The sequence below is a fragment of the Canis lupus genome, chromosome 25 (assembly GCF_048164855.1).
Source record: "Canis lupus baileyi chromosome 25, mCanLup2.hap1, whole genome shotgun sequence".
Lineage (NCBI taxonomy): Eukaryota > Metazoa > Chordata > Mammalia > Carnivora > Canidae > Canis > Canis lupus.
In genome coordinates, this window is record NC_132862.1 from 26,134,517 (window position 1) to 26,142,778 (window position 8,262).

Below are 8,262 nucleotides of genomic sequence, written 5' to 3' on the forward strand. Positions count from 1 at the left end.
ATGGCTACAAGCTCTGGAGGCAGAGGCCATATTCATGGGAGCCAAGGCTGTCAGGGCCCCCTGGGTGCTGTGGAGATGCACCATGGTGCCTCTGAGCCTTCTGAGTATCCCCAGCTGATCAGAGCTGGTAGGGAGGAAATGCAGGTGCAGGCCATGGAGGGGTCACAGGGAGGACCCAGTGGCCACAGGTGGCTGGTGACCATTACCGCCTCCAGAAAGCATATCCAGGAGAAGCACACCTGTGACATGCCTGGCAAGGCCTTATGCACGGTCTCCTGCCAGAGCCAACAGGAGCTGCAGCACTGCAGACACAAGGACCCAATGAGCTACCTCACTACTCAAGTCCTACAGCTGCTCCCACTGCAGGATAGCTTCTCCTGCCATTCACCTCTACAGTCGCACCCAACAAATGCACTCCACAGACGAGGCTGCTGCCAGGGCTGCCCCAGGCTCCTTCCTGTACCTACCTGGGGGTCCCAGAGGCCCTACGTGGATGTGGAAACTGTCTCCCCTGCCCTCCCTCCCATGATGCTGCCATCAAAGGAGGCCTGAGCTCAGCCCTAATGTCTCAGAGTTCATGCAGTCTGGCACTCCCAGTGCTGGGGACTGGGAACCAATGAAAAGGAGAAACTGAGGCAGGCAGGCAAGGGCGGCTGGCCAGCTCCGAGGGATGTGCTGGAACAGCCTGGTTAGGGTTCCCATAGAGGAGAGGGAGGAGAAGTTTAGGCCTGGGACTCTGTCTGCACCATGCACAGAGTGAGCAAAATAATCTATTAGTGGCTGCCCATTAATTTGGGGACACACATCTGTTATGAAACACACTGAACCAGACTTGGGACTTCAGAAACTTCCTCCCCTGGAGAGATGGGCTTAATTTTACAGAAATAAATTTAGAAGGCACTTTGGAAAGGATTTCCCTAGAGCTAAGGTAAGTAAACGCTAGAGCCAGAGAAACACACACACAGAACCCAAACGGAAAAAGGGTTGTGCTACTTCCTTGCCTGTGACATGGACCTCTGAGTGACATGTCCCACATCAGGGAATACAAAACAGTCTCTCTAAACATTAAGAAAGTAATTCCCCAGCATCCCTGAGCTACAAGAGGGCGATGACTTTTCCCCTCCCCAGTCATGGCAGACATTCTAAGGAAGGAGGACATAGTCTGGAGTTAAGAGCCCACATACAAAAGCCTAGTTTGCTGTCCTGTCCCCCAAGGCCTCCCTCTCCTGGTGGATCTCCACCTGTCTGCACCTCTCTGTGTCCATTCTTTGGACTCCCTCTGTGAACCCAGCCCAGGGGGAAGGAAAGCATCCCAAGGGAAGAGAAGACACCACCCTATTCTCTGAGATGTGAGTCGAGAGACACACAACACAATAAACCCTGGCAAATGAAAAGGTTGGAAGAGGAAAAGGAGGAAGAAGGAGAAGGAGAAGAACAAGAATGAGAAGAAGGAAGAGGAGGAGGGTGATGGTGGAAGAGTAAAGCACTGCTGTTTCATCTGGTTTCCTTGAATCCACCTAGATATCTATCAAATCTTTCTGAACACCTGCAAACTCAACCAGAGATATAAGAAAAGAATAACTGCAACTCCTCCTAGGCAGATCTGCAGGTCGTCCCTCCCACCCTGCTGAAGTGAGCAGCTGGACCACAGAATTACTTAGAAGCTGCGGCTGTAGGCAGATTGGGCAGAGTGCGAGCCCACGGTGAAGAGGCAGTGGCTTCTGTGTGTGCAGTTTGCTTGGGTAGTGAGGTAAGACACTGCAGTGGCTCAGCGCTACCTGGCCTAGAACAACTGGGAGATGGAAAGAGCGATGAACTCCTACTTCAATCTGCCAGTGCAGGAGGGCACCAAGGAGAGCTGCCAAGAGACCTTGATGGGGCCAGAGTCCTGTCCAGAGTCCTAATGGATGAAGAGACAACTGATTTAGATAGTTCTAAAACTAGCACATCTGAAAGGAGTCAGCAAGAAGATGACAGCATATTCTCCTTCATCACATGGTATGTTGATGGATTGAATCTAAACAATCTACAAGAGAGGTCTCAAGAGGTGTGTTCCTATTTAACTTTGTATAGCCCAGATGTGGTATTTCTACAGGATGTTATTCCCCCAAATTGTAGCAACCTAAAGAAGCGAGTAAGTAGTTGTGAGATTATTACAGGTCATGAAGAAGGGTATTTCACAGCTTATATATGTGTTGAAGAAATTGAGAATGAAATTTAAAAGCCAGGAAATCATCCCTTTTCCAAATTCAAAAATGATGAGAAAGCTTTTGTGTGTATATGCAAGTGTGTCGGGAAATGAAGTTCGCCTTAAGACTCATTTGGAGAGCACAAGAAAGCATTCTAAGAAACAAATGAATCAGTTAAAAATAGTTTTAAAGAGGGACACCTGGGTGGCTCAGTGGTTGAACTTCTGCCTTCGGCTCAGGGCATGATCCTGGAGTTCGGGTATTGAGTGCCACATGGCACTCCACTTGATGAGCCTGCCTCTTCCTCTGCCTATATCTATAATTCTCTATGTCTCTCATGAATAAGTAAATAAAATCTTGAAAAAATAGTTTTAAAGAAAATGCAAGAGGCTCCAAAGTCAGCTACAGTTATATTTACAGGAGATACAAATTTAAGGAATCACAATATGAATGACAAAATCAATTCTGTGCTTGTGGGCAGAAATTAAATGAGAGATGAAAGGCTGTCAGGACTTCACTTCTGAAGTGAAGGCAGTATCTTAGAGTGGTGCTCTCCTTCTCTTTGTGATTTTATGTCCTTGTACATAGATTATTTTTTAAAAAGTCAAACTGACTATTGGACTATGTGCAAATCAGTGATCATGGTAGCTGTTTTGTGGTACCTGATTGACTAACTGACCTGCTCAAGAGAAAAATTCTGTTTTTCAACAAATGGTGATGTGAAAACTTGATACTTACATGCAAAAGAAAAAACAAAGTTGCATCCTTACTTTATACCCTGTACAAAAGTTTATTCAAAATGGATCAACAACCTACACATAAGAGCTAAAACTATAAAACTCTTGGAAGAAAACAAAGGGGAAAATCTTCAGGACGTTGGATTTGGCAACAACTTCTTGGATATGACAGGAAAAGCACAGATAACAAAAAAAAAAGAGATAAGATTAACTTTATCACAATGAAAAACTTTTGTGCATCAAAGGAAATGATCACAGAATGAAAATGCAGCCCATGGGATGGAAAAAATATTTGGAAATTCTATCAATGACAAGTGAGTAATAATAATATAATTAATATAATATTGATGGGGGGAGGGGCAAGATTGCAGAAGAGTAGGGTCCCCAAGTCACCTGTCCCAACCAAATTACCTAGATAACCTTCAAATCATCCTGAAAATCTATGAATTCGGCCTGAGATTTAAAGAGAGAACAGGTGGAATGCTACAGTGAGAAGAGTTCATGCTTCTATCAAGGTAGGAAGACGGGGTAAAAGAAATACAGAAACAAAAGGCCTCCAAGGGGGAGGGGCCCCGCAAGGAGCCGGGCTGAGGCCGGGGCGAGTGTCCCCAGGACAGGAGAGCCACGTCCCGGAGAAGCAGGAGCTGCACCAACCTTCCCGGGCGGAAAGGGGCTCGCAGGGAGTTGGAGCAGGATCCAGGAGGGCGGGGATGCCCTCGGGCTCTGGGGACACTAACAGACACCTGCGCCCCGGGAGAGTGCGCCGAGCTCCCTAAGGGCTGCAGCGCGCACGGCGGGACCCGGAGCAGCTCGGGCGGGGGGCTCGGGGGCGGCTCCGCGGAGGGGGCTGCGGGGCGGGAGCAGCTCGGGGGGCTCAGGGGCAGCTCCGCGGAGGGGGCTGCACCACCGGGAGAGGGAATCCAACAGCGCAGGCCCTGGAGCACTGGGCACAGGGACACAGCCCAGGATCCCGCCTCCCCCGGGACAGGCAGAGGCCGGGAGGGCCCAGGACAGCAAGGACACTCCTGCCTCAAGCTGAGCAGATCAGCGGCCCCACCCCGGAGCCTCCAGGCCCTGCAGACAGAGAGCTCTGTGATTACTGTGGGAGCTGACTCCAGGGCTCCAGAGCTGGCCCCGCCACTGTGGTTGTTCCTCCTGGGGCCTCACGGGGTAAACAACCCCCAATGACCCCTGCACCAGGCAGGGGCACAGCAGCTCCCCTAAGTGCTAACACCTGAAAATCAGCACAACAGGCCCCTCCCCCAGAAAACCAGCTAGACGGACAAGTTCCTGGGGAAGTCAAGGGACTTAAAGTACACAGAAACAGAAGATACTACCGCGTGTTTTTTTTTTTCTTTTTGATTTCTGATTGCTTCCCCACCCTTTTGTTCCTTTCTTTCTTTTTCTTTCTCTTTTTCTTCTTTTTTCTTTTTTCTTCCTTTTTTCTTTTTTCTTTTTCTCTTTTCTTTCCTTCTTTCTCTCCTCTCTTTTTCTCCTTTTCCCAATACAATTTGTTTTTGGCCACTCTGCACTGAGCAAAATGACTAGAAGGAAAACCTCACCTCAAAAGAAAGAATCAGAAACAGTCCTCTCTCCCACAGAGTTACAAAATCTGGATTACAATTCAATGTCAGGAAGCAAATTCAGAAGCACTATTATACAGCTACTGGTGGCTCTAGAAAAAATGCATAAAGGACTCAAGAGACTTCATGACTGCAGAATTTAGAGCTAATCAGGCAGAAATTAAAAATCAATTGAATGAGATGCAATCTAAACTAGAAGTCCTAAAGACAAGGGTTAATGAGGTGGAAGAAAGAGTGAGTGACATAGAAGACAAGTTGATGGCAAAGAGGGAAACTGAGGAAAAAAGAGACAAACAATTAAAAGACCATGAAGATAGATTAAGGGAAATAAACGACAGCCTGAGGAAGAAAAACCTACGTTTAATTGGGGTTCCCAAGGACGCCGAAAGGGCCAGAGGGCCAGAATATGTATTTGAACAAATTCTAGCTGAAAACTTTCCTAATCTGGGAAGGAAAACAGGTATTCAGATCCAGGAAATAGAGAGATTCCCCCCCTAAAGTCAATAAAAACCGTTCAACACCTCGACATTTAATAGCGAAGCTTGCAAATTCCAAAGATAAACAGAAGATCTTTAAAGCAGCAAGAGACAAGAAATCCCTGACTTTTAAGGGGAGGAGTATTAGGGTAACAGCAGACCTCTCCACAGAGACCTGGCAGGCCAGAAAGGGCTGGCAGGATATATTCAGGGTCCTAAATGAGAAGAACATGCAACCAAGAATACTTTATCCAGCAAGGCTCTCATTCAGAATGGAAGGAGAGATAAAGAGCTTCCAAAACAGGCAGGAACTGAAAGAATATGTGACCTCCAAACCAGCTCTGCAAAAAATTTTAAGGAGGACTCTTAAAATTCCCCTTTAAGAAGAAGTCTAGGGATCCCTGGGTGGTCCAGCCGTTTGGCGCCTGCCTTCGGCCCAGGGCGCAATCCTGGAGACCCGGGATCGAATCCCACGTCTGGCTCCCAGTGCATGGAGCCTGCTTCTCTCTCTGCCTGTGTCTCTGCCTCTCTCTCTCTCTCTCTATCATAAATAAATAAAAAAAATTAAAAAAAATAATTTAAGAAGAAGTCCAGTGGAACAATCCACAAAAACAAGGACTGAATAGATATCATGATGACACTAAACTCATATCTTTCAATAGTAACTCTGAACATGAACGGGATTAATGACCCCATCAAAAGGCGCAGGGTTTCAGACTGGATAAAAAGCAGGACCCATCTATTTGCTATCTACAAGAGACTCATTTTAGACAGAAGGACAGCTACAGCCTGAAAATAAAAGGTTGGAGAACCATTTACCATTCAAATGGTCCTCAGAAGAAAGCAGGGGTCGCCATCCTTATATCAGATAAACTAAAATTTACCCCGAATACTGTAGTGAGAGATGAAGAGGGACACTATATCATCCTTAAAGGATCTATCCAACAAGAGGACTTAACAATCCTCAATATGTATGCCCCGAATGTGGGAGCTGCCAAATATATCAATCAATTAATAACCAAAGTTAAGATATACTTAGATAATAATACACTTATACTTGGTGACTACAATCTAGCTCTTTCTACCCTTGAAAGGTCTTCTAAGCACAACATCTCCAAAGAAATGAGAGCTTTAAATGATACACTGGACCAGATGAATTTCACAGATATCTACAGAAATTTCCATCCAAACTGAACTGAATACACATTCTTCTCAAGTGCACATGGAACTTTCTCCAGAAGAGACCACATACTGGGTCACAAATCAGGTCTGAACCGATACCAAAAGATTGGGATCATCCCCTGCGAATTCTCAGACCATAATGCCTTGAAATTAGAACTAAATCACAACAAGAAGTTTGGGAGGACCTCAAACACGTGGAGGTTAAGGACCATCCTGCTAAAAGATGAAAGGGTCAACCAGGAAATTAAGGAAGAATTAAAAAGATTCATGGAAACTAATGAGAATGCAGGAACTACAGAGCTCTCAGCCTGCAGGGCCTGGAGGCTCCGGGGCGGGGCCGCTGATCTGCTCAGCTCGGGGCAGGAGCATCCTTGCTGTCCTGGGCCCTCCCGGCCTCTGCCTGTCCCGGGGGGAGGCCAGATCCTGGGCTATGTCCCGGCGCCCCGTGCTCCGGAGCCTGAGCTGTTGGATTCGCGCTCCCGCCCCTCAGCCCCCTCCGCGGAGCTGCCCCCGAGCTCCCCGAGCTGCTCCCGCCCCGCAGCCCCCTCCATGGATCCACCTCCCGAGCCCCTCCAAGTTGCTCCGGGTCCCGCTCTGCGCGCTGCAGCCCTTCAGGGAGCTCGGCGCACTCTCCTGGGCACTAACAGGTGTCTGTTAGTGTCCCAGGGAGCCTGAGGGCATCCCCGCCCTCCTGGGGTCCTGCTCCAACTCCCTGCAGCGCCTTTCCACCAGGGAAGATTGGTGCAGCTCCGGCTTCTCCAGGACGGTGCTCTCCTGTGCTGGGGACACTCTCCCCGGCCTCAGCCCGGCTCCTTGCGGCCCCTCCCCCTTGGAGGCCTTTTGTTTCTTTATTTCTTTTTCCCGTCTTCCTACCTTGATAGAAGCAGGAACTCTTCTCACTGTAGCGTTCCAGCTGTTCTCTCTTTAAATCTCAGGCCAAATTCATAGATTTTCAGGATGATTTGACGGTTACCTAGGTAATTTGGTGGGGACAGGTGATTTGGGGACCCTACACTTCCGCCATCATCCCCCTCCCTCGGGTCAACCAGGAAATTAAGGAAGAATTAAAAAGAGTCATGGAAACTAATGAGAATGAAGATACAACCATTCAAAATCTTTGGGATGCAGCAAAAGCAGTCCTAAGGGGGGAAGACATCGCAATACAAGCATCCATTCAAAAACTGGAAAGAACTCAAATACAAAAGTTAACCTTACACATAAAGGAGCTAGAGAAAAAACAGCAAATAGATCCTACACCCAGCAGAAGAAGAGAGTTAATAAAGATTTGAGCAGAACTCAACGAAATCGAGACCAGAAGAACTGTGGAACAGATCAACAGAACCAGGAGTTGGTTGTTTGAAAGAATTAAGAAGATAATAAACCATTAGCCAGCCTTATTAAAAAGAAGAGAGAGAAGACTCAAATTAATAAAATCATTAATGAGAAAGGAGAGATCACTACCAACACCAAGGAAATACAAAGGATTTTAAAAACATATTATGAACAGCTATGCGCCAACAAATTCGGCAATCTAGAAGAAATGGACACATTCCTGGAAAGCCACAAACTACCAAAACTGGAACAGGAAGAAATAGAAAACCTGAACAGGCCAATAACCAGGGAGGAAATTGAAGCAGTCATCAACAACCTCCCAAGACACAAAAGTCCAGGGCCAGATGGCTTCCCAGGGGAATTCTATCAAACGTTTAAAGAAGAAACCATACCTATTCTCCTAAAGCTGTTTGGAAAGATAGAAAGAGATGGAGTACTTCCAAATTCATTCTATGAGGCCAGCATCACCTTAATTCCAAAACCAGACAAAGACCCCACCAAAAAGGAGAATTATAGACCAATATCCCTGAGGAACATGGATGCAAAAATTCTAAACAAGATACTAGCCAATAGGATCCAACAGTACATTAAGAAGATTATTCACCGTGACCAAGTAGGGTTTAATCCCAGGACACAAGGCTGGTTCAACACTCGTAAAACAATCAATGTGATTCATCATATCAGTAAGAGAAAAACCAAGAACCATATGATCCTCTCATTAGATGCAGAGAAAGCATTTGACAAAATACAGCACCCATTCCTG

At 46.8% G+C, this 8,262-nt stretch overlaps 1 pseudogene; it reads left to right on the forward strand.

Moving 5' to 3' along the window:
- Window positions 1-2,677, forward strand: LOC140617176 (tyrosyl-DNA phosphodiesterase 2-like; annotated as a pseudogene).
- Window positions 2,678-8,262: the final 5,585 nt, after the last annotated feature.